We start from the raw sequence: 26,431 nt of genomic DNA, 5'->3' as shown, positions 1-26,431 counted from the left end.
ATCTTTGTATGCATTTGATTCTAAAATATAACGGATGTGATTTAAACCATGGAAATGCAATTGATACAATTAATACAAAAAAAACAAAAACAATTATTACATTATAGATTTCCCCTTTAACTACTGTGAGAGCAAACATTGTGAGCTATATAAAAAAGCTGAGTTACATAGATAAGATATCAGAATAAATCTTTTTACAGCTTCAGTGGAGATGAAACAAATAGAAATAAGCATCAGTAATTTGGTCATTTAAGTATTACTTACATTTTAAATATTTTGTTAATTAATAAACTTAATTTTCATAGAAAATTAAAAGCAATAAAACTTAGTGAAACTATATGAAATAAAGTGTAGATGTGGTAAGACAAAGCTACCTGTTCATTTTTTTTAGTTATGAAAGAAAACAGTGATCCAGCATCACAATATTGACACTAAAAGATTGTGTGGCAGCTAAAGCCGGCCTCCTTGGAAGCTTTAGCTTTTCCTGATCAAAATTCTTTCCTATGCAGATTCTTTGGAAACTCTTTGGAGTTTCTTCCTAAGTGTTTCACTTCACTTTACTTGCTTTCAGAGTTAGCTGGATGAGCTTGTAGAATTTGGCACGTCTGAATTTTAAATTTCAAATTAAACTGGTACAAATATACCAGTTTAATTTGTATCTTTGTACCACATACAAAGAGTAGATACCTACTCCAGTAAGCTGGACCTATTCCAGCTTACTGGAGCTGGAGTAGGTCCAATTAGCAAAAACTCCCAGAGACCATGAGGTGACTAAATGGATCTGGTGTTGAGTCAGCTAATCTTTAACAATCATTAAAATAAGCCTTGATTGGGACACCAATCTGATGCTTGGGGCTGGAGGGTGACATCACTGATGATTTTTTTGTTGTTTTTGTCGCAAAAAGAAGTGCAAGCTTTTCTTGAAATGTTGTTATTCTAATTAACTTGAATAATTAGAATAAGAGCTAACTTGAAGATATTTATTTGAGGTGTTGGATTTGGTCTTCGCATGTATAAGTTTGTCTTTTTATTGTACTTGGTAATAATTTACATGGAGTAGCAGATGTTTATCACTAATGGCTTTCTGGATGTCGCCACAGCGAACCAGCTGTATATATACAGCAGAACCTGCTTGTTAAGCAAAAATGCTCCCATGCCAATGATATAGCGCCTGCCTTGGCAGAGTAGGATGTGATTTTTCCAGGGTTTTACATTATCACCACCAAGCAGGCAAGCAGAAGAGCTTCTTGTTGCCAAATGCTCTCCCTCAACCCATATCTTATGGTATAAAAAAAAATCCTGTTTTGCCTGACTTGACCAAGTAGTACAATTATTGAGAAAGCAACAAATATCAAAAACACACTCATTGATGCCAGTAGTTGTACTTGTGCAGCTGGAAAGTTGAAGAATTCAGGAGTACCTTGCCGTGAAGATGTATTTACTTAACATTTTTTTGTCACATTTATTTTTCTGAAAAAGCTAGAAAAAGCTAGAGTTCAGACAAAATTCACATCTCAAATTATAATTTTATTTAAGAGAAAAAAAACACAATTCAAGCTGTTGTTCACTGTTGCTACATGCTCATCCTAAAGCATGTAAGTCAATGACTTGATGCAATCTGCTAGGTTTCACTTGATACAAAACTTTGTAGACCAATTTGATTAATTAACACAACCTTTTGCAGTGGTTATTAAGTAGAATCAATTAGAAGGTATATGATTGAATTGTAATGATTTTTTTTTTTTTGTAAATGCCTTGAGGTGATGTATGTGATATGAATTATTTCCATATAAATAAATTGAATTGAAAAGCTATTCAACCCTGATGCAATTAGAAATAATTCCTCTTTAAACAAACAACCCACTGTGCCAACTAAAGTGCATATATATGATGGTTTTGTTCTGAAATGCTGCATTTGTTATATGCTGAAGTTATAAATATACAGATCTTCCAAAAAGTTCAACTTTTGTGATACTGCTGAATATTTTTAAACATTTTATGAATCATCAGAATGCTTTTGGCAACCCATATCTTATGGCAAAACAAAGTCAGGTCTTTGTATTGTTTTTGGACAGCAGTGGTTTTCACTTTGGAACTATTTCATGGATTGTAGCAATGCAGTTGTGTTTTCACATAGAGTGAGGTTGACTTTGTAGCAATGACATAATTTAAAAATTGTATTCTGTATATGTTTAACAATTGCTAGTTGAAAAAGACATTGATAACATCTTACTCTAAACTTGATAACAAGTAATTAGTTCCTCTCCAACGGTGGTGTTCATGCAGTTTCTTTAATTATTTCCAAAGTGAACATGGATAAACTTAAGTTAAGGTTTTCCAATGACGTAATGAGAAGGTGCCTAGCTAAATGGGTAGCAAGAACACAGAGTGTAGCTTATCTGCAAAGATTGTAATACATATTCTTAGATGGTTCATTTTTATGCATGTTTCAAACATCATTGTCTTTATGCTGTTTTTTCTTCTTGATGCTTGGAATTTCTCATGCACCTAAAAGGATTAAAAAGCAATGGTAGTCATTACTTCTAGGGTTTTATCCATTACCTGCTGCTCAAAGCTTTTTCAAATGAGCGTAAAACGATCTGTATCTTACCATCTAACTGCTTGGTAAGCATTTATTTTATGGAGTGCATTTGGACAGCTGGGTTAATATTAATGTGCATGTGTGTGCACACCCTCACACAGGGCCAACTGTGGGTGTACTGTTTCCATTAATGTCAGTGCTAAGATGCAACTCAGCTTTCTGAATTATGTAAATGAGGTGCTGTAAATTCATGACAGAATCAATGACTTTCATTTTTATCAAATCAATCAGGCCTCCATCAGTCTAAACTCCACACTGCTGCAAGACGCACACAAATACGCACCCACACACACAATGCAAGGCCCTATATTAATCCTGCCAAGACCGGTCTTAGAGTAATGAGTTTTGGAATGATGTGTATACAGTCATAAATATAATTTTTGCTTTTAACCGTTGGCTGATTCATGAGGGTGTGCATGTGTGCATGGGGGTTGTGTGTTTTGATGTACACACAAGTGTGCGGGTGTGTGTGTTTGCATGTGTGTAAAAGAGAAAGAAGAGGAAAAAATCCGATTTGATTGTTTCAGTTAGAATATTTTCAAAGAACCACATCATTAAAAACAAGTTCTAAGTTCATTAGTGTCAAGTGAAAAAAAATTTAATCTTCATTCAAAATTATTCTAACATTACTGTTGCTTATAATAGTGTTGAAGCTGCTGGCATGGAAAAATGCTCAAAACACCTTGAGTATTCTGAGTAAGTTTTGAACAAAGTGTACTCTGCTGTAAGGTGACATTTATTTTCTCAGAGTACAGAATTCTGTGAATATTTAATTTACATAAGTTGTTTGTTTTTTTGTAGGGTGGTTCTACTTTACCACCCTACAAAGGCGAGCTTCTTTGTTCTTTGTAATGTGATCTTAAAAAGCAAAGAACTGTCATCTTCAACAATCACTTTAACGCTATGTAATGCTAGATCTAATTGGCGATATCAAGGGTGATTAATAAATACTTACTGTATCCCATTTTTATGAGTTGATATATTTTTTCATTAGTTAAAGAAATGCCTGTGCCATTGTTTCCGTGGCATGTGTTGTCAAACGATTCTGTAAGCGGTGTAATTTTGACATATCATTGGTAGTTCTTGTTAAAAAAAATTGTAAAAACAACTTACAATTTTGTTGTTGTTCAATCAATCAATATAAAATTGATTGTTTTAAGTTTTTATGGGCTTTAAGTACATAATTGGCCATTGGAGCTTTTAAAGTGGGGATAGTATCTGCTACTGCATGAGGAGTGGGGATTTGGATATGAACAACATGGCTCTCAACCCAGGGCAGTGTCTTACCAGGGGATGTCCAAAGTCCTTGAAAGGAAATCAATTAAACTGTTTTGCTTAAAACTCCATAGCTACACACTACAAGTAAGGGGAAAGATACTTCTTTACCCACAGCTTCTAATTTAATACTAAAGTTAGGGATTATTTCTTTGTTTTTAAGTTATCTTTGGCTGTATTGGATCAGAAATACTTTGACCCATCAAACATTCACTGGGTTATAATAAAATGAAGAGAAAGTGTTTCAAAACACAGCTTGAAATTTCTGAAGTCTTATTTATGAGAACAAAGTGCATTAGGTTAAAAAAAAAAGGCCGTCTTAGATTGAGTCGGGCTTGAAAACCCTTATTTACTGACAAATCAAAACTTCACTGCATTATTCTACACTGATTACAGATCTTTTATGAAACAATTTTTCATTCAGCGCAATTATGATGATATTTCCGTCTGTGAACTATACACCTAAACATCAATCTCATAAAGTTCCTTGAACTTGACTTTCTTATTGAAAATTAATTTTTTAAAGTGCATAACACAACACTGACATTGCTACATCTACAAAGTCTAATGTGCTGAAACTATAGATGGAAGGGCTTCAAGTGAGAGCACTGGGGTAAGTGGAGGGTGGGGATTGATTTTGTGCAAAATGAATGAGAACTACCTTACACGTTGTAGCCACACATCTTTCACAGAGAAGCTAAAAGGACAAGACATTAAGATATCCAGAAGTTTATAATCCAATAAGGCAGTTTTTCCTTTTTGATCGTATAATGAATGCTACATTCAGTTGATGAACTCTGCTGCTGCAGGTGGAGCAGGATTTCTTTTTTCTATGTCAGCTATTATATAGCTGACAAAGTTTAAGAAATGAATAATATCTCATAAAAGCTTGCCCACGATGAACAAGCAGCTCACTGTGTAGGAAATTTAATTCCTCATAAATAGTGGACCATTCACCGAGGTAAATGATAAGCAACCTAATTATTTTAGTATATTAAAATTCAATCAGTGCCATTCATGAAGTATGCAAGTTTTCTTATCAGTTTCAAAAATCTATCAAAAACTATGAGCCGGGTAATTATTTTACCTAACCAATGAGCCCTAATTGCTCCGATAAATAAATGAGAGGAATATATCATGAAATGCTTTTTTAATATATTCTTAAAATCACAATATTGACACTTCAATTAAAATTAACTGATTATTGTGGAACTAGCTGCTCAAAGAATAAATCTTTAACCTATTACTTATCAAACTAATATTCTTCTTTGACTAATTAGGTAGAGTTGGGAACAGGAACAAGCATGAAATGTAGCTACTTAAAGGGGAATTCTGAAAGGAACTGGGAATAAACGAGAATCATTAGGGGAGTAAAGATTCAATTTATCAAAACGCATTTTTCTCTAAGTTCAAGGTTGTCAGGGATGATTCAGATTATAAATAACTGCCTGAGGGTGGGAGAAGATGAGCAGAAACGAAAGGTAAGCTCGATGAAAAAATCAGTCAGTAAAACATTGATTTTAAAATGAATCAGGCTACTCTTTTTGGCAGTCCATTGAAGCAATCAGAAAGTAAATCAAACTGTCCAAACATTTTACCGCATGGACCAAAATCTTCACGTTTGTTGTAATTGCGGACCACAAAATATAAAATTTTTAACAAATGCTATAATAATTTTAATGTGATTTTGGAAATATTTTTAACTTGTGTGAAATTATAATTTTTGTTTTTCGACAAAAATCATAAGACCTTTTTTAACACAATAAAAAGGGTCTTAAAAACAGAGTCAATTGACTTTTAATTTTAATATCTAAAAAGCATTTTGTCTATGATTAGCAACAAGAATAAGATATTGGTCTCTGTGAAAATGCTTCCTATTTTCACTGTTTTTCAGTACATTAAAAGCCATCAGTGTATGTTTGTCCTCCTACGTCATATGAAATTCAAATAAAAACAAAAACACTTGTACATTGTGCTATAACTGACATTTCTTTTTAGCAAGTAAATATCTTGCAAAAAAATGTTCTTTTGCATCAACTGGGTGTTTTGTATGGCTACATTTGAAAAATTCTCAAATTTTGGTCAGGGGTACTAATGCCCTCAGAACCATACTTTGGGTTCCACTGCATCACCATTTTGTGAGGCCATCAGATGCTGACCACAGAAAAGTCATGTAGACACTGCTATTAGTTGCATCCCAGGACCCCTACCAACTCCTGGCTGCAAAATTTAGGTTGTGACTGGGTTGTGCGGGACTCTGCTTCAAAAATTCAGGCATGTTGAATCATTCTGTTCAGCACTCTGCTTTATTTGCCTCCTTTGTCCTTTGCATCCATGTCCAAGAATACCCCAATATAACGTTCCCACTTCTTTCGGATATCTAATAAAGTCTAAAAGGGCGCAACATTGATTTTGCTGCAGAAGAAAGACTTAACTTATCAGTTTCCTCTTTTTATACTATCCTTGTAATAAACAATAACTCCTCTGACATTCTCACCACTGGCCTCTCAGTCATGAGTCAACCTGACATCAATCTTTCATTTTTGTCTTTGAAGTTGTTTATGAAGGTTTAACAATTACAGTCATTGGTCATCAAATTGAATAGCATCAGTGAAAACAGATATGGGGTAGATTTTTTTATACAACTATTTTTAAAGCTACATCATAATTATATTTTCAAGATGCAAGTCACCAAAAGTTGAATCTTGACAGCTTTTTATAGCTTTCAGCGCTTTGCATGTGGCAGACCAGCCTAATATAAGGAGAAAAAGAAATCCTATTAACTACCAAAGAAGTCAAACACATCTTCTTTTGTGTAGTAAAGCATGAAGCTGACCCTTGCTAGGAACATCGTTTATCTTTAAAACTTGTTTCCGCAAAAGCTAAGCACACATTTCAGAAGTCAGTTTATTTTAGAAAGTTACATTTCTTTAAATGATGACATATATTTTGAAGAAACACTTTGTTGCATTTCTACATTTAAAAGTAAGCCATTTTGCTTTTAAAAGTACACACACACATAGACTGTATGTGTATCTCCTTTTCCATTGAAGAAAGGTGACAGGTGTGTTGTTTGTAACTATGTGTATTTGTGAGAAGGTGCTCTTGGGTTCCAATCATTTCCTGTCTCCTGGCTTGGGGAAGATGTTGGCATGACGACATGACACTTGGGAAGGGATGGAGGCATGACAAAGACGGAAAATAGGAAAACACTGCTCTTTCTAACTTCCACAAATAGACAAATAGAATGTCACATTGCAGTTTTGAGAGTGAACTTTAAGCTAAACATACCTTAGAAGTCCATCTTACAGTTAGGCCTAAAAATATCTGCGTAAGATCTAAACAGGAAAATGTGTTGAATAATTAAATAATTATATTTTCAGAGTAGCCTCAAGCGATGAACTTCCCCAAATAGTTGCTTGGTTATTTATAACCTTATCACTGGGTTTAAGTAGGATGGGCTGCTGTAACCATGATCTGCATTAAGCAAGAAACAGTCAAAGTCAGTGACTATAGTTTGGCAATATTTTAGTATGACAGTTTTTTTTCTTAAACCCAAACATTGGTTACGTTTTCAAGTGAGTGTGTCTCAGCAACATTACTTTTTAGTGAATTATAAAGCATAGTTTCATGTCATATAAATTGAGAAAAAGCATCTGATTAATTTTATACACATATCTAAACCTGTCGCAATAAACAATAAATCAGTTAAACGGATGATAAATTAAAACTATCGACCTCATTTTAATTTATTGGCTTTATCGTTTCTTCCAGCCTTTTTCTTTTTCTGTTGATGACACTGACTGAAAAAAGGAACCACTCCGCTGCTCTCCACTGACCTCTCCCTTCCTCATTTCCTTAGTGTAATGCCCAGCACACACTACACGATCCTAGAGTTGTCAGCCAATTGTCGGCCCATTTTCAAAACCTGAGAGACCACACATTAGCTGACAGAAATCCTAGGTATAACGGTTCGATCGGGTTCGATCCTGCTGTGTGGTGTCCAACATTCTGCACAAAATAATAGCTACAAGTCCAGTAAACTCATTTTAAAACCAGGAATTAATCAATGCTTTACTACAATCTACCTGCAATGCATGTGGCTCTAGTGTCAGTCCTGACTGAATGAAAATTATTATAACCTATTTATGTCACGTTAACAAAGAACAGCTGAAAAGTTACGGGGTTCATCAACTGCATAGCAATTTTGTTCCGACTCCTCCCCGTGTCATTTCTATATTTTTTGCTTGAAATGTTGAATAAAAATTAATGTTTCCACATATCATCTCCAATGTCCGCTGGATTTCGGGTTGCGTTATGTCAGCTGTTTGGGATTCCCCCGCTTTCTGATTGGCTACCTGTCACATTCAACAGGCTGCATTAATGCTCCCAGCCAGGGAAAAAAACTTGATTTAGATCGGGAGCGGGCACACCACACACAACAGGATGAATTTGTTATGAAATCGCAAGCGGCAATCTTGGAACGCCCAACGTTCTAAGATTGTCGCAAGGGGAAAAAATTGTGTAGTACTATTTTATCAGGTAGTCGGAGGTGCCCATCTTCTCTATTTGAATCTAATGATTTCTGAAGGGCAATATAGTATACAGACTTCATAATCTGCAATATTTTGGTTTAATGCAGAATTTATCCACTTTGGCTTTATCCATCCATCCATCCATTTTCTAATCATCCTTTGTCCCTAATGAGGTTGGGAGGGTTGCTGGTGCCTATCCCCAGCTAACGTTCTGGGCGAGAGGTGGGGTTCACCCTGGACAGGTCGCCAGTCTGTCACACAACCATTCACACACACACTCACACCTAGGGAGAATTTAGAGAGCCCAATTAACCTGACAGTCATGTTTTTGGACTGTGGGAGGAAGCTGGAGAACCCGGAGAGAACCCACTATGCACAGGGAGAACATGCAAACTCTGTGCAGAAAGACCCCGGGCCAGGAATTGAACTCAGGACCTTCTTGCTGCAAGGCAACAGTGCTACCAACTGCGCCACTGTGCAGCCTGCAGTATAATTTCATTATGTTTTATTTTTTCTGTGTAAGCCTTGGTTATCTGAGCAAACATTTTATATAAATTGCTCTGCGAAAACATCAATTTGATTTTTGCTTGTAGCTAATTCAGTCCTAATTTCCTATGAAATTAAACAGTAAACAGGGAAAGCACTGCATAGGTCACTTATCACTATATATACAGGCTGCCAGATTTTCATTTTCAAACTTAACACTTTCTAAGTGACATCATGCAGTTTTATGAGTCCTTGTTATGTTATTCTTATGACCCCTTTGAGAACCACTGGAAGCTTTATGCTTACGCTAAACTGGTGTCCACATTTGCAGGTCGCCAGTCTGTCACACAACCATTCACACACACACTCACACCTAGGGAGAATTTAGAGAGCCCAATTAACCTGACAGTCATGTTTTTGGACTGTGGGAGGAAGCTGGAGAACCCGGAGAGAACCCACCATGCACAGGGAGAACATGCAAACTCCATGCAGAAAGACCCCGGGCCGGGAATCGAACCCAGTTGGTAGAGCTGGTGCAAGGCAACAGCTCTACCAACTGCGCCACTGTGCAGCCCCACCTTTATGTTGTTTAGTTTTTATTCAAGTAAATTTTTTGTTAATGGAGGCTGAGAATCCATTTTAGTTTTGTTTTTGGTTGTTTTGTTTATTTTATCAGTTCCAGTGTTAAGTGTCCTTTTGAAAATAAAGTGTATCTGTCTTTGGCAAGAAATCACATGTATTATTACATCATTTCCATTAAATCCGTGTAAAAAGGTCTTCAAACAATATTATCGTTTATCGCAATAATTTTTTAAACAATAAATCGCTCAGCAAAATTTGTTATTGTGACAGGCCTACACCTGTCTATAGATCATGGATTTGATTACATGAGATAACTAAACTCATATCTAACCTCATTTTATTAATTCAACCCGGGCCTGAACTGCTCCATGATAGGGCTTAGTAAAATGATCCCAAATTGTAGATTAACTGGATACAGGCTTTTATTGATTTTATTGATCTATAGCAATTATAATTTTTCTTCAAGATTTCACCTGCCACAACAAACACTGACCTGTCCATTTTTCCATTTGCTTTTATTTTACAGAGCACATCACATAAGAGAATAAAATGTGTTGGAAGCCCTTTGATATAGGTAGTATTTTTTAAACCAAAAGTAAAGGCAATGTAGGCTTTTACATCTGTGCATTCAATCATGTGTCATGTTACCTGATTTTTATTTTGCTCAAGAATTACAGCCCATTCCATTTATTGCATTTATAGACTGAAAATAATGGGAGTTCTGTGTTTATATGTATTGCAACTTGGAAAAAATTAAATTTTTTAATGTTTCACCTATTGATCAACTACCTCTTCTGTTTGGCAATAAATTAGATAAGTCTAATCTTTGATAGAATGATAGATGCATCTCTATGGGTGTGTCAATATTTGATCATTTTAACCTAGCAGCTTTAAAAGTGTATAAAATTTGTGCTAAGATTTTTAATTGGATATATTTCCTTGCTTCTGAATGGCCAAACTTAGATCAGCCCTGGTTATGGGACATTAATGTAATTTAATTCTCCTGGCACATTGATCCTGTCTATTGGACATGTCCTTCTAAAACATTCATGAGAAGGCAGAGGCTGTCATTGCCTTGTAACCACAAACACCACTGGAGGTTTTCTGGATGGCAGTGATTTGATTTGCGCACCATTTTATGCACTTTGGCAAGACATAAAAAATGTTGCTTTGTCTTGATTTTCTTTTTCCAGTATAAAAGATATTAATTTGGGCTTCCTACTCACACCTTGTTTCACAATTGGTACAGTTGGAGATGTCAGTAAGAGACATCTCAAACTGTATTTTAAAAATGTTCATCTGTAGCTATCCAATTTACAGTTTTATGGCAGCACCGATGTGAAATATCAGTAAAAGACACCATAAAAAAGCATGCAGAAGGAAAATGCATTTAAAACAGAGAACGGGGAGGCAAGGAAGCTGGGGGATTTTATCACCTGAATTATTAATCAAGATAATTCAGCTCCTACTGATAAAAATATTGGTCCCTGCCGCATACACACTGAACATATCTGTTCCCGCAAACGCACAGAAAACTTTTATTTTGCATACTCTATAGTTATCTCTTTAAAATGGGTCAAGAAAAAGTAAAACTAGAGACGCTTCTCATTGCTTGAGAACAAGAAAAAGAGTCAGAGAGACAGATAAATGTTGGAGGGAGGGAGGTAGAAGGAAAATAGTTTGCTCTTAAAAGTTTTCCCTAAAATTTGCAAGATGGCAAAATGCAGTAACCTAATATTTTATAAGTACAATGTTTAAAAACTACATCACTCTCAATGGAATTTGTTGTTTTCTGCATTGATTTCTTCTTCCTCTCTGTTACCAAGACAACAGACATACAAAATTAATGTTTGGTTCTGCTCCAATTTGCCCTTGGCTTTTTTCTCTTATAGGTCAGAAGGTCTGAGAGCGTCCAGTAATATTAGAATGTATAATGATGCACAGTGATTCAACTATTTTAAAAACTAAAAGCAGAGTTTACCCTGCAGGGAGGATGCAATGCAATTTAATCTAACACTAAGAGATAAACAGTGACTCTGCATGAACGACACTGAGATGAAGCGAAGGGTGAGGTGGGAGCAACGGCCACTGATTTGACAGATGTGAGGTAGATGATGAATCCTAGAAATGGAACAATCTAATGAAAATCTGATTTATTTATTTGCATCGACCTCTTTTCACTTTAAATGTATTTATCCAGGCAGATAGGTGGCATTCAAAACTGTAATAAAATGACAACCTAATCACTGCTTTAAGCTCACACAGTTGTTAACCTTCTCTTTAGCCTCCCACTGATATGCCCTGGAGCTATACACTAATGTACCAAGCTCTGTTTTTCTGCAGAGTATGCTTCTTGTCAGTTTTTTTTCCTATTCCCTTTTGCTACCGGCTTTGTGATAATTACATTAAGTTTTGAGAGATCTAAATGGAATCAAGTTGAAGTAAGTGCATCACAATAAGAACTGACAAGCCATGACACCATCCAAATTTGGCTATCTTGAACTTTAAAAAGAAGAAAGGCCTCCACACATACCATTTAATAATAAAAAGTCGAACCAAATTGTAAGGCTTTTACGTGTGTTAACTTATATCAGATGAAGGTCATGCAGGACCCGCAGCATGACGATAACGCTTTAATAATGTGTGCAACGGCTACCAATGTCTGATGCGTTCCGTTGGTGTTTCGTTTCCCTGTAGGAGGCTATTTTTAACACTGCACACATGTCTGCAGCAATACAGTATATGATGGCATACAAGTCATCAAATCAGCTCTGTAAGATTCCTGCAGTGTGAGTAGTAGAGTTGTCTGCCATCACTTTAAACATAATTAATAGATGATTCCCCAAAGCAGTGCACAGGATTGTATTTAGGGACATCAAAGTAAATGGATGCTTGATAAAAACTTGTATATTTTTAAATTACTTTGGACTAAATTTCACCATTTGTTATAGCTACACAGTATTTATGTTGATATTTTGCAATAACTGTACAGTATTTTTATTCTGTATTTTGTTTTTATGTATTGAATATTTTATGTGAATCTAATCTCTTCGATTGCCTGTCTCTTTGCTGTTGTTGCACAGATATTTCCCAATTGTGGGACAATAAAGGATATTTCTATTCTCTGTTCGAGTGCCTATTTTACTGTGCTCTCAGTATGCATCAGAAGTCCTTTGAAGTTTGCAAAAACTATCTCCATTTTGACTGTTTTTAACACTACTGTCCTCCTAATCCAAAGGATGAAATTAAGAAAATAAACCCTCACTCTAAGAGTTAGATTTTGAGGAATAGGATAGAATTGTTTTTCATTGTTAAGCATTAATCTAAGCTTCTGAATGAAAATAATGCCTTTAAATAACACTTTATATTGTTACAGATGTTTTAATGCTTACTGTCAGTAAGACATGAATAGTAACGGCTATAAAGCTACATAATATTAATTAATACAATAAATGATATATTTAATGATGTTGAATTAATGCATCTAGACTTTTGTCTCTGAATCTGTATTCTGCAAGTAGGAGAAATTACAGTAGTAATTTTTTGTAGACATGTAAATGTTTACAAGGAATACTTCTGTGATCAATTCTTGTTTTAATGGTATCAAATTCATTATTTTAAGGCATTTACCCGTAATAATCCTGCTGTGTGGTTTTGTGGGATAAACCTGAATGGACCATGTGTAAATGTTTAATAAGACTTCAATGGGATTTCCGCATTATGTAAATGAGTAAAAATCATTTGTCATGGATCATAAGCTATGTCATTCCTTGGATGACGTTTCACACAATTATATTGAGATCATAAATAATATGACATATTTTGAAGTTATAAAAACACATGGCATGGCATGATGCAGAATTTCTCAAACCTGCAGCTTTTTCAAACATCCAGCTAATCTGGAATTCCTTTTACACATTTATATGAATAATTCAAAAGTGCTGTGGTATTTATATGCAGTTATTTGACATTTAATTTATGCTAAACATTTTATTTTGAGCATGTGGTGGTTGCAGTTATAAAATGTTTGCCAAGGGTATTCTGCATATTCCAACTTTAGGTTCTTCTAAAATGACATCTGGAGAATGCCTAGTTTTATTTAGAATCCCAGAATTAAATTAAACACAGAAGATTTAATAGTGACTATTGCAAACTTTTGGGCAAGTATATTTAAGAACCTGTGACATACAGAGCCAAGAAGCAACAAAAAACAACTACAGAATAACTTTATGCAGCTTTATGTATACATGTGTAACTTTACATTTATGCTTGCAAGAGAAAGTACATTTTAATGTAGCATTTCACTTATACAATTGTGTGCTACTTGGTGTTTGTCTTTTTATCTAGCACCCTTGATTAAATGTTGATGCTGACATGAATGCATATTTTTCTGCTGGTGTGTTGGATCTTTTCCAAAGATTATTCAGTATTCAAGAAGTGGAGTTTATATGATTGAAAGACCACTGCTTTTTCTTCTTTGGATTTGTCCATTGTTCTTTATTCTTTTTGCACTACTGTATGCTTTACTGAGTTTAACTCATTCTCATTGATTCGCCACTCTGCATGACTCTGATCTACTCTACTTTTAAGAGACTTTTAATGAGCTCGTGGAGGACAGCCAGTCGAGGCTGATGGCAATCCTATAACAGAAGATAACAGTTTAACAGCAACAGAACAGCCACTATTTAGCAAAATACACAAAATAGAAAAGCAAATATTTAATAAAAGTATGTGCTGTGCTATATTGTACAACTAGAGCAGTCTCCTCAAAATTATGACAAATTTGTCTTTGTCCATCCATCCATCCTACCATCTGTCATCTTCTGCTTATCTAGGGTCAAATCATGGGGGGAGCAGCTTAGCAGAAGCCCAGACGTCTCTCTCCTCCACTTGGGGTAAGACCTCGGCCCTCAACCAGAGATAAAATCTACTGTTTTCTGACTTAAGACCATGGTTTCAGATTTAGAGGTACTGAAAAAACCCATTCAGGTAAGCTATTCTTTGTGGAGTCACCAGAACCATTGATAAAAAACCGAAGGGGCATCTATTTGTTGTCAGTTGTAGAAGCCACTTCAGAGGACTTCTGGAGGCAGACTGCAAAAAATAAAAAATAAAAAAATGCTTGCAAGTCTCAATTTATCTTTGTACTTTTAGAAAATGGGTACACGGACAGCATTTGCTGAACGTTCTTCAGGTGACACTTTGAAGGTTTTTAAAAGGTCCTCTTTCCACCCAGCTGGTTAGAAGAACAGTTGTCACATATGAATGAAACAACTCTTATCTGTCCAGCTCCAGATTTATTGTGGGGGCGAGTTTCTTATCTGTTAAGTTTCCAGAACAAAGAATTCTGGGGAATATGGTTCCATTAGTTTGCTTGAGAAAATGGACGCCTGACATCAGCATTGTACCCAACGATTGAAGCCAGCTCACCACCACCAGGTACAGGTCAGTGGACAGCTCAGAAACCTGCCTTCACTCAAGTCACCAAGATATGCTGCTGCAGATCAGATGGAACAACAACAAAGTCAATCCTCAAACTGCTGCCCAGGTGTCCTGGTGCAAGAAGCAAGAAGCACAAGGACAACCTTATGCTTGAACATGGTGTGTTATGGACAATCCCCGTTGAGCACAGAAGTGTAATATCAAAACACTACATGAGTTATGATCGGATTCAACAACAGTCAGAGTATACACATGCTCACAAGGGCGGAGGAAGCATGCCCTCTTGTTCCCTGGGGTGAACCCCAGCATACAGACACCTAGATGGGGGTAACAAGCATGACCCTGTTACAAACAAACACCTCCACCACAATAAGGTGGCGGTCCAGGGAGGGGTTGTCCTTCTTTCTACCTTAATTAGTAGTTTTATATTTGAAACCATATTGACTGATGTATTTGAGCCTGTATTTTAGCAAAAGTGCTAACATAATAGCTTATCACTCAATACACTGAAGTTGCCATTTGCTGTATATAGGGAAATAATAAGCAAAACACCCACAGTACATATTTTTATGAAATATGTGTGTACACTTTCAGACAAAGCTTTTACTATATTGCATAGATATTCACATTTTGCCTTGTGTTTTATTTATATTCAGTATATTTTCTGTTTCCTATATATTAGCCTGAAATATGAAATGGATAGGTAAAAAGTACAGGTACAAACTGGCCGAGGGGCAAATTGAGTTAGAGTAGGAGTTCAGATCTTTAAAACCAAAACATTGGCTTGGACAAAGTCACATTCTGAATGTTTGCAATAGACACTTCATTTATGCTCTGACAGATCAGTTGGTGTTCTGGGAAGAAAGAAGTGACAGTTCAAGGTGACAGCTACCTCCAATCAATTCAGTTTGCTCTGTGTGATGTGAGCTCCATGTACTGTATTTTAGTGTGAGTGTGTGTTAAAAAGAGAAAATGTGTTTGTTCTCATAAGGCTGCCACCTCTTTTGTAGTGCTGGCCTAAGTAAGGGCTAGCTGGCAGGTGTCCCTTCTTCTTAGTTGTACAATTTATCACCCTGCTTGTGCCAGAGACCTTTGCCTGAGTGGAAAAAACCCAACATTCTTGTACCTCTGTCGGTCTCTCTCTTTATCAATTAAAGCAGCAAAAAAGTCATTTCAAGCTAAGACCATGTAAATATGACATTAGGTTTCTGTTTTTGTTTCGCCCTCCCTCCATGTCAATAAAATAATCCAACAAGAAATTAATCCTAATAATAAAAAGTGCAGGCATGCTGAGCAACCATGGAGATTTTAAATCTTTTGTTCTTTTTGGCCTGAAAATAAAACGGTTTCTGGGCTCAGCATGACGCCAGCTGTCAAAAATAAACCACGTCTATCAGGATCACTCCCTAGATATCATTATTTTAGTTTTTTTCAATTAATTATGAGAGCGTGGTGAGATGGTACTTTAGATCTCATTTCAGGGTCTAAATTGGTTTGTGAGCATAAAAACCTTTATTGAGTATGCCCCGCAGCTCTGCACACACACACATGCATGCATATGCCCACAAAGAAAATGGTAAGGCGAGTGAGTTTAGATACGGAAGTTAAATGTGTAAATTTGGAGTTGAAGATCACATCATTTTTGCTTCATATCGATCTGTTTATCGTCAGGCTTTTATTTTAAAGCTCACTTCTTTTCATTTGGTTATCTGGACTAAATTTTTATTTTCTTGGGAAATTTACAATTCTTTACTCTCTCCTTGGAAACAGCAGCTTTCTCCATGGGGAGCCACCTTAACACCAGCTCACCCACATTACCCCCTCTACTCCTCCTTTTCTATTTATCCTCGACTGCTGTACCAAATCAGCTTAGAGGGAGGGTGATAGGGTTGGATACCATGCTGAAAGGCGCAGGCATAAATAGGCCTTAAAGTTAAGAAAACGTCCAAATCTTTGTCTTCCACCTTATCGTCAGATTCTTTGGCTGTTCTCATCTTTTCCTCTTGTTGGCAGAAGGCTGAAGGAACAAGAGTGATAAATGGATGGTGTCCAATGTGCCCCCATACCTCCTCTTGCTCTCTTTCTGCTTCTCCTCGGCTCTCGTCCTCAGTGGCCTCAGCTCACCGCACTTCCAGCACAACAATGAGCTCATTCCTGTCTGCAAGAAAGGGAATCACTGGAACAACCAGATCTGTTGTGCACTCGCTCATGCACCTTTATATGTGTTTGCATGCCTGTGGACAAAGACTTGCATACACAGAACCTGGTGAGGTTGATAAAATAGGCCAGTGATGGTATATTAATGTGCAAATTGTTCTTTGATAAACTTGGGGAGCTGCAGCTGCACACTGAGTTTTGAGTACATATACAAGCCCACTCACAGCCAGAGTCTATTAGTGTTCACAGTGACAAAAGTCTGGATGAATTAACATCAGTGGTGGCCTGAATCAACACTTTACATGTGTTTACGCATCAGTAGCATCTGATGGTGAGAAAGGCTCTTTATCTCATTTTAATCATCAGACACAGAGCACATAAATAACAAAACCATTGTTTTGTTCCTTACACTGTAGCCCCACAGTGTAAGGATTATTGACAGAGCCATCAGTGCATTTGAAGGGATTATAAAATTAAACAAAATTTACCAGTTTCAAAACATTGCTTTAGTTTCAACACATAAAAATGTTTTAGACAGAAAAATCTATTTTCCTTAAATGTCAAGAAGTTAAAAATGACAATGCTTTGAACGTATGAAAAATTTAAAGAAAAGAAATAATGACACGAGGATAAAAAAGAATGAACGGAAGAAAATAAATGAAGAAAAACAGAAAAGTGCACAACAAGTAGAAAATAGTAAGAAATGAAGCAAGTACATAACAAAGGCAGAGGAAGGGTGAAACAGATGGTAAAAAGGAAGAGCCAAATAAAAATAAGGAAAAAAATATTTACAGAGGGAAGAAAAATAGGGGAAAAAAAGATATTGACAAAGAAAGATCTTTAAGACAAAGAAACAAAAAAGAAGTGCAGATGTAGTAAAACATGGTGGTCAATACAGCTTTTGATTAATAGCTGCCCTGCAGTCAAAAGCCTGTCAAGATCATTCCTCCTGCCTGCTAACATGACATGGGTTCCGCTGGAAAACTGAGTACTAAGGAAATGCTTTTATGTTGAACAGCAAAATTTTTACAGATCACATGAACTCCTCATACAGATTTACACTTTTCAAATTACCGGTTTCTCTCTATGTAACATTTTTGTGTGTATTAAGACTGTATTAAGAGTATATTGCAATTATATTTTAAGGCTACATCCTCTTCTTTAAGTACTCTCCAGTTGTGGACTTTCTTTGACCTCTTGCTAGCTAAGCTTGTCACCGGACTTTAATCGAGGAACAATTGGTGAAACCAGTTCTTCGATGTTTCCATTCATCTCTTGCTGTATAGCTGCAGAGGTTGAAGGTCTGCTAATGATTCTCTGCCCAACCATGGGCCTGTATTTGCATTGTTTTAGCCTAGCACATGGCTAATAGCAAGCCTAAAGGCACGTCAGCCTCACTAAGGATCGAACACCAATTTCCTTAGTGCCAAAGGCAAGCTTACCACATCATTAGGAGCATAAGAGAAAAGGTGCAGGCCACCCATTCTCTATATATCCCACTGCACTTCAGATTGCTGCACTGTAGAACTAAACTGCTGTTGCCTGGAGGTGCACTGAAAGCTGCTATTTATTTGGTTGATGAGATTGAACCTGTTACTGCAAGAGCGGTGAGGGAGAGATGCTAAAACCTCCAAAGAACTGGCTCTTTCCTCAACTCAAATCTCTTTTAAGGGGTCAGATGCCGTAAATTGCACGGACAGCACAACAGAAGGAAACGGATTATGAGTAAAACACCTTACACACAGACACAACTCTTCAATGTATTTTGCAGCTTCCAGCCAGATTATATTTGATGTAAATAGCTTTTCAGATCAAGAGAAAATCCACCTTTCCAAAAACAAGCCTCCATGGGTGGGCAGTTATTTTTCCAAAGTGCCAGAAAATCTACTATGATGGGTTATTGACTATTGTTTTTGGCCATGACAATAAATTTAAACCATAAGTTGCATCAGCCTTTGGCAACAGTAAACATTGCAGTAATGATAACTGAAATGTTATATTTCACAGTCTGCTCAAACTGTCACCGGAATATAAAAATGATTTGAAGAGTGCCTAAAAATTATGAATGAGCATATTTTTTCAAATATTTTAGGAAGCCCATTAATAATATCCTTAATTAAATTTTCTTATTATCATTATTGTTTTTTATGGTTATCTGGTCCATACTCCTTGCCAGTTGGAACAATTAATGTTCCATTAAATTGTTTGCCAGTTTCCAGTAAACTAGTGGTAGGAGAAGAAGAACTAACCTCAGTTTTTAGAAGACACCGTCACACCTACCGTAACAGCCACACCTCCTCACTAAGACGAGAATTGTCTCCTTGTGAAGTTTCACTTTTAGCAGCTGACTGAAGGGTTCGGCATGGTTGATTTGAACTGGCGAAATTGATTCTCATTTTCAAACTGCTCAACTTCCACAAGCCAGTTTTTCAGGCAAAGAGCAAGAATTGATAGTTTTGAGGAACAATTGTCCAAGGCAGTGAAGAAGTACATACTGAAACATTAAATTCCTCTAAGCTTGGTTCTGGTCCAATGCAGCATGACGTCTATTCATGTTTTTTGGGGTTTTTTTTTGGATAACATGAAAAGTAAAGTGAGATTTTCCAGCTCATCGATCATTATTTCCTCCTCCTCTGAACTTGTGAACTTGTGATAGTCATTCCTCTCTGCCATGAGTGCTGTGGTTACTGCAGGCTGCTGTTGTAAATCACACATGACAAAATACCATGACAAATAGAGTAACAGGAGGGGTTTCACAGTAGCTTGGCTTGAAGTGTCTTGTAAAGCATGAAAGGTCCGTGCGAAAACAAACATCTGATAACCACATGATCACGCATCAACATTTCAACTTCAGTCCAACCATGCTGAGCGCTTGGATCGCTCTTAAGCTAGAACTTCTCAGCAGAAAATTTAGGCTAAGATAGGAGCTCACCGAGTGAACTCTGAGAACCTTTGAGAATGTGGTCCATGAGCTATAATATTTGCTACTGATATGACTTTGGGTGCAGTGGACACATTTATTTAGTCTTATTTTTATCATCATGGTGGACAGTATTTAGTACAAGTACTGTTGCGTTTATCATTTCTGCTTTGTTTTGCTTCTCACATGTATTGGTCCATTTCCTCTTGTTCTTATCCCTCTGTTTTCTCAATGGCATGGCTGATCCAATCCACTGCCTGAACCAGATTTGGCCTGCCGTACCTTTAAGTTAATAAAGTCATGGAAAATATATCATTTTCCTCCTGTTGTAGTGGAAATCTGCCTCTGACACTACAAGGCTACCAGATCCATTGAAGTATGTAGTACACATGTGTTGTAGATTCTATCTTTTCCTCTATCTCTTTTAGTCTCTTTTAACTGCTTACACACACATCCTGCAGCTTACATAACCATGTTTATGTGACTGCCGGCAGTCATACATAAATAGACTGAAACTGATTAGACTACTGATTGCAGAGAAATCAGTAGTGTACAGATTACAGAGAAGAATAAAAAGCTAAACTCGCGCTACAATCCTTGCCTCACTTGGTTGCATCCATAAGGTGAGCTAAGTGTAGCGCCAGCACTGGACGGTGAATGTAACTCTGTATTTGTTCCATTTTTATGACATGTATGGCTTGGAACATTTGATCATTTTTTGGCATTAAAGCTTGCTTTTAAATACAACCAAATCTCATTATTTCTCAGGGCAATTTACACTCCGGGGTTCTGGTCGGGTCCTGAAACTGGTTAACGGACCTGGTGGAGCACAGAGACAAAAATAAATGAACTCCAACACATGCTCATGGTGTGATAAGCTACAATGGAGCCACAACTTCCCTTGGCCACACTGACAGAAGTGTTACAGTCAGCACCGCCAGGCCCTTTGACCATCACCAGTAGGCAGGACTGGTGAAGTGTCTTAACCCCATTGACTAAGATGGACAGGGGTTCGAATCAGCAAACCGTCGATTTAGGACAAATCCCTATTTCCTGAGTCACTGCCATATTATTGTTGTAGGCTTTTGAAAGAAACTACTGAAATGTTCATGTTTTGAGTTTTTATTCACCCAGCCAATGCAGAATAATTCCACATACATTCCTATTATCATATAGCAAGGTACACACAATGCATTGCTATATGATGCAATGTTGCAGCTCTAGCCCTGGCCTGCTGTTGTCATGCTGTCATTATGAGCTGCCTGTGCTTCACTCTCTTTATGGCACTTTTTATTGCAAAGTCAACAGGGATATGAGGGTAGAGAAGCACTGCCAGTGTTTTGGAGTGTCATTTGGCAGTTGTAGTGAGGAGGATATTGGACAAAATCACAAACTATATGGGAAATCATTCACTTGGACTGTCTCTAGCTACTTCAGATTTCGAATGGGCTCCGCTGATTTAATTGAAAAAGAAAAAGAGAGACGGAAAGAGAGAGAAAAGCTGTTACAAACAAGAACATGATTTATGAAATCCATCCCTCTATTCGTCCAAGCGAGCTCATTATGTATGCGCAATGGAGGGAGTGTGAGAAGACAGATGAGTCGTCCCCATGGCAGGGGAAGAGAAATGGCGCCACTAAACTCCGCCGGTAATCAACTGGTGAAATTAAACATCAAAAAAACAGGAATGATTGTGTGTGGCAACGCGATTTGTCTGCAATTAGCGACCAGTCGCATAACTCACGCACAAGCACACACAAACACGTTCATGTCTGATAGAACAAGACATGTCATAGGGTGTGTGTGCGTGTGTTTGGTGTGTGTATGCAAAAATACAACACGGGATGATCATAAAAAGTGTTGGTTAATAAACCCAAGAGACATTAACAACATCAAGGGCAATTGGTGAACAGCCATTTTATTTGTCAGCAGGTGTTATTGGAAGCTTTCTGAAAGGCAGCATGTTGTATTTATGACCTTTTCACTGTCATTTGTTTACACTTATTTAGCTACACTGGAATTGGAAAACACCCAGGAGGAAAGAGTTTTTCACATGATCAAACATAATGAAGACATCTCACTATAAAAGCACACGTTTTGTCTAAACTCTGATTAATTTTGTCATGCAGTAAGGAAAAATGGTGCTTTTCACCTATATTTATTTGTGTCTCAGTTCTGTGTTTGAGGCACTCTATTTAAATGCTCCGTCTGTTCTTTCTGTAACTGTAATCACATGTTCCATCTTGTGACAGTTGCAGTAACAAGGTCAGTGTCACCTTTTTCAAATGGTTGTAAAGTCTTTGTGTCTTAATTACTCAAATCAGTTTGGACTGAAATTTGAGATGCAACAATCAGATATTTTGTAGGATATTTCCAGTTACTATAGCAATGTATTTGATTTTAATTCTTTTTTTAAAACTATAAATAACAGCAAAATACTATGCAAATACAGACAAATAAACTGATCTACCCGATTTATACAACAATAAACAAAGGAAAGCAATGATTTCTTAAAAGCCATCCCGAAATTACAATTTTGTCTCTCTATGCATTACTAGGAATGTGTCAATTGAAACTTAGTAAAAGGGAAAATCCATCCTGTCAAATCTCTTGATTGAATGAAAATGATTATAAATCCAAATATACCAGGCATGATTAACTGTGGGCTTAGGTTTATCTGTAAAACCCAGCATAGACCAGTTGGGAAATCTTTTTTGGCAATACTGGTAATATGCGCAATTTCTGATATAATTCATCCTTTTTCTTTCGTAACAGGAGACTTAAGAAACCTCTCTGCTGTGATTGATGACTTAATTATATTGGAGCTCAGATGACATCACTTTGTGTCCAGGGGAGAGAAAAAAAGAGCAGTCGGTGTTACACAGCTCTGCAGTAAAATATTTAATTTTAAGCTTGCTGTCATCAGTTGACTCCTTCCCAGCTGTGTATATGCCACTCTAACAGTAAATGATACAGCGCGCTCAATGGAGGGACAATTTGTATGTCAAACTACAAACTGGAAGTATGGAGTACACCCATTCATGATCAAGTTAAATGAGGATTTTAAGCCCATGTTGTTACAAAACTCTTCTTTTTCTTTTTCATAATATATTTTTATGAGTAATATAATCTTACATAGACCCGATGCATAAATTTGCACTTTTTATTATTTGGGAGAACAGATGCACACAGCTACGTCTTTTATTCAAAGAAAAATGTAGTGGAAAAAAAAATTCCTTCAATATTATATTTATTTAAAAAAAAAACAGTTGAACTTTCTTTTAATGATGCTTACCAATGGGTAATTTCTAGATAAATTTCCTGGCCTTTGATGGCACTACATAAATTGAGAATTCTAATTTCTTCTGTGTAGACGTATAATCATGCATCATTTCCTTTTTTCCCCAAAAGTGTCCTGTCCAAACATGTAGCACTCAGAATGGTGGATTTCTTTAATGCAAGCATTAATAGAGTTGTCCATTGAACCCTCACCACATCAGTCTGGTTCCTAGTATCTGCTCCATGTTGGTCAAAAACTGAAAGGCTGGTAGCTTAGCTTTTCTCTGTTTGTGTCTCAAGGACAAAATACTGAAGCTGAAGTTTGTCTCAGTGCTCGTGGAGAGTCGCCCAAGTTTCACTGATGGGTGTATTTGTGTTTGAATAGCTGAATGAGAAGGAGGAATGTAAAGTCATTTCCAAACTGCTAATATGAATAGGTGCTCAACAAGCATGCAGTCTATTTACCCTTTAATGAAGTCAGCTGCATGCATTTAAGTGCTTGAAGAGTCTCTTCAACATGTGCTTGATTCTACATTATCCTCCTTGGCTTCTTTTCTTTTTACTTTGTCCTCTGTTAACGAGCAGAATGACTTTTTCAAGTTTGCTTTTCTCATTTTCAATCTCTATCTTTGAACAATGAGACGTAGCATAGCCTTTATTATGCAAACATTTCTTGATGATTGTTAACTTAGCAATTACTGACATGGCTCTTTAATAAAAATATGTAAATTAAAAGCATAATGCTAACATATTAGCCAGGTGGGATCATGCCGGGTCTCCTCAGATTTTCTCTTTCATGACTCACCGGCATAGAGAGCTAAAGTAAAGCATAGCCTCTCAAACTAATATGACACAGAACAAGATTGTTTGTTGTTTTCCTCTTTTCTCAACAGAAAATTGCTTCAGCGTAACTTACAGAGGTTCTCCACCTGGGGGTGCTTCACATGGTTTGTGTGAATTGCTCCTACATCCTATGTTGGCCTCTCACCTCTCACCGTGAGGCAGGTGAAATGGAGTTGACCTAAAGCGTGCTTTCTCGTGGCATGCCACAGAAATCGAATCTGATAGGGTTCAACAGATCAGACAAACTTTGGGGCCCAAATATAACGTCCACATCTGTTAGAGTCTCTTTTTTTGGACAATATGCTTTCCTCTCAATCTTTCCTCTCTCCTGCTGTCTTCAATCTGTCTTCCTCTTTACATCTGACCTTTTCACTTCAGAGTTTCTTTATACCAATGTGGTCTCTCATCTTGTTGTCTGTTCCTTTTCTCTCCTGCCACACCACTGACCTTTTTATTTTCATTCTTCCTTTATTTCTCTTTCCATCCTCTCCTTCTGGTCTGGGCTGTAATTCAGCTTGTTTCAGGGCCAGTTAGGCAGCCAGCGGAGTTAATCTGTCCTTTCAGGTCATAAATCACTGCTTGGCATCTCTCGTTCTTTCTTTATCTCTGTTTCTTCTCCCCTCTTCCTCCATTTCTCTGGCTTGCAGCATGGATGTGAAAGTATACTCTGAGGTGATTGTGACCGACATTCAGTGCTGGTGCTCTTAGATGCATGTCTGAGCACACCAGGTAGGGTTTTCTTTGCATTTTGGCTTTTATTGCTTCAAAATCTAACAGATAGAAAGAAAAACTGCTTACTGTTAAAGTGTCACAACGAATAAGATAATACTGCTGAAATGTCAAGACCTATCAGAAGACTCTCACAGCAATGCACTTTGGTCTGGTTTTTTTTTTGTGTGTGTGTGTGTGTCTGCCATTGTTCAAACAGCAGTAGCCCACATTGTTACTTTTAACCAATGAAGTAGTAGAACATTTAAAGCATTTTGCTGGGTTTGTTAGGGGTGATAATGCCCTGTAATTAAATGTAGAAAATGATCAACTATTTAATTGTACCATGTATCACATATAATGTCAGTGCAATTATTTAAAATATATTATCATTCTCAAAACTCACTCTGAAGGTTTTCATCAGGCTGCATAAAATGAATTATCAATACAGAATAATAAGAAAAGCATTAAGCCCAATATAGTTCATTCCTTTGCCAGATTTAGATTTTAGCTTTATTAAACACTGAAGTCTGTTTCTGATAAGAATGAAACAGATGTCCCTCAGAAAATAGATTGATTTTAAATGAATATAATTTTTGTTATTATTTATTTAGCTTACTATTGGGAATGTCATATAGAATACTCTTGATCTGGAAAAACAACTTTTTTCACAAACAAATCGTTCTTATAATCGCTGACCATCTTTTTGCATCTTTCCATTTGTTTTGTGGATTTATTTTGGTGATAAGCTTCAAATCTTTGAGCTTCAAAGTTTGCCTTGCTATCACCCTAATCTTTAATTCCTCCACAGGTTTTTTGATGGGGGCCCTGCTGTCATTATGAACTGTCTGTTGTGCACTTAATTGCTTGTTTTCAGAATCAAATGTTTACACTTTTAAATAGAAATATTAAATATTTATTCAAATTATTTATTGAAACAATTAAATTTTGATAATTGCCCAATGCTATATTATCTGATAAGGACTTTCTTGGTCAAATGCCTTTTACTGTATAAGTCTCAGAAAAGATTTTCTTGCCTAAATTAGTTTTTGATAATGGACCTAGCTTTAGGGAAAGTTGGAAGAGAAAAGCAGAAGATGAGGCTGACACACAAAAAATGCTTAAAATGACATTAAACAAAAGCTCCAGTTTTTAATAGCGCTAAGTTGTTCATTTGAAGAATCTCAGCAACACAGTATGTGAAATAAGATCAATGTGATATCCCAACGAAAGGCTTTTAAACAGTCTCTGGTTTCGAATATGGTTTCGCATATTCGAAACCATTTGTCAGATTATATTCTTTGTTTTAACATCTCAAATAACAGTTTAAAGGGCCATGGTGACTCTGGAGCAGCAGCAAAGACCCACAGCTCTGCTGGATTGAAGTGTTAGGAAAACTGTTATTGATGCACTGCATGAAATTGACCTTTCACAGAAATGTAGCACGAAAAAAAATTCATTGTAGAAAGGATCCCTGTTATTCAAAGATTAATGCCAAAAAGTTTCAGTTAAAGTTTGCTACCAAACATGTAGGAAACACTGTAGTCACATGGAATAAAGCATTCTAATCAGTTTAGACCAAAATGAACCTTTCTGGCCTAT

The sequence above is a fragment of the Gambusia affinis genome, linkage group LG04 (assembly GCF_019740435.1).
Source record: "Gambusia affinis linkage group LG04, SWU_Gaff_1.0, whole genome shotgun sequence".
NCBI classification, from domain to species: domain Eukaryota; kingdom Metazoa; phylum Chordata; class Actinopteri; order Cyprinodontiformes; family Poeciliidae; genus Gambusia; species Gambusia affinis.
The sequence above is the reverse complement of the archived record's forward strand: the minus strand, read 5'-3'. Positions refer to the sequence as shown.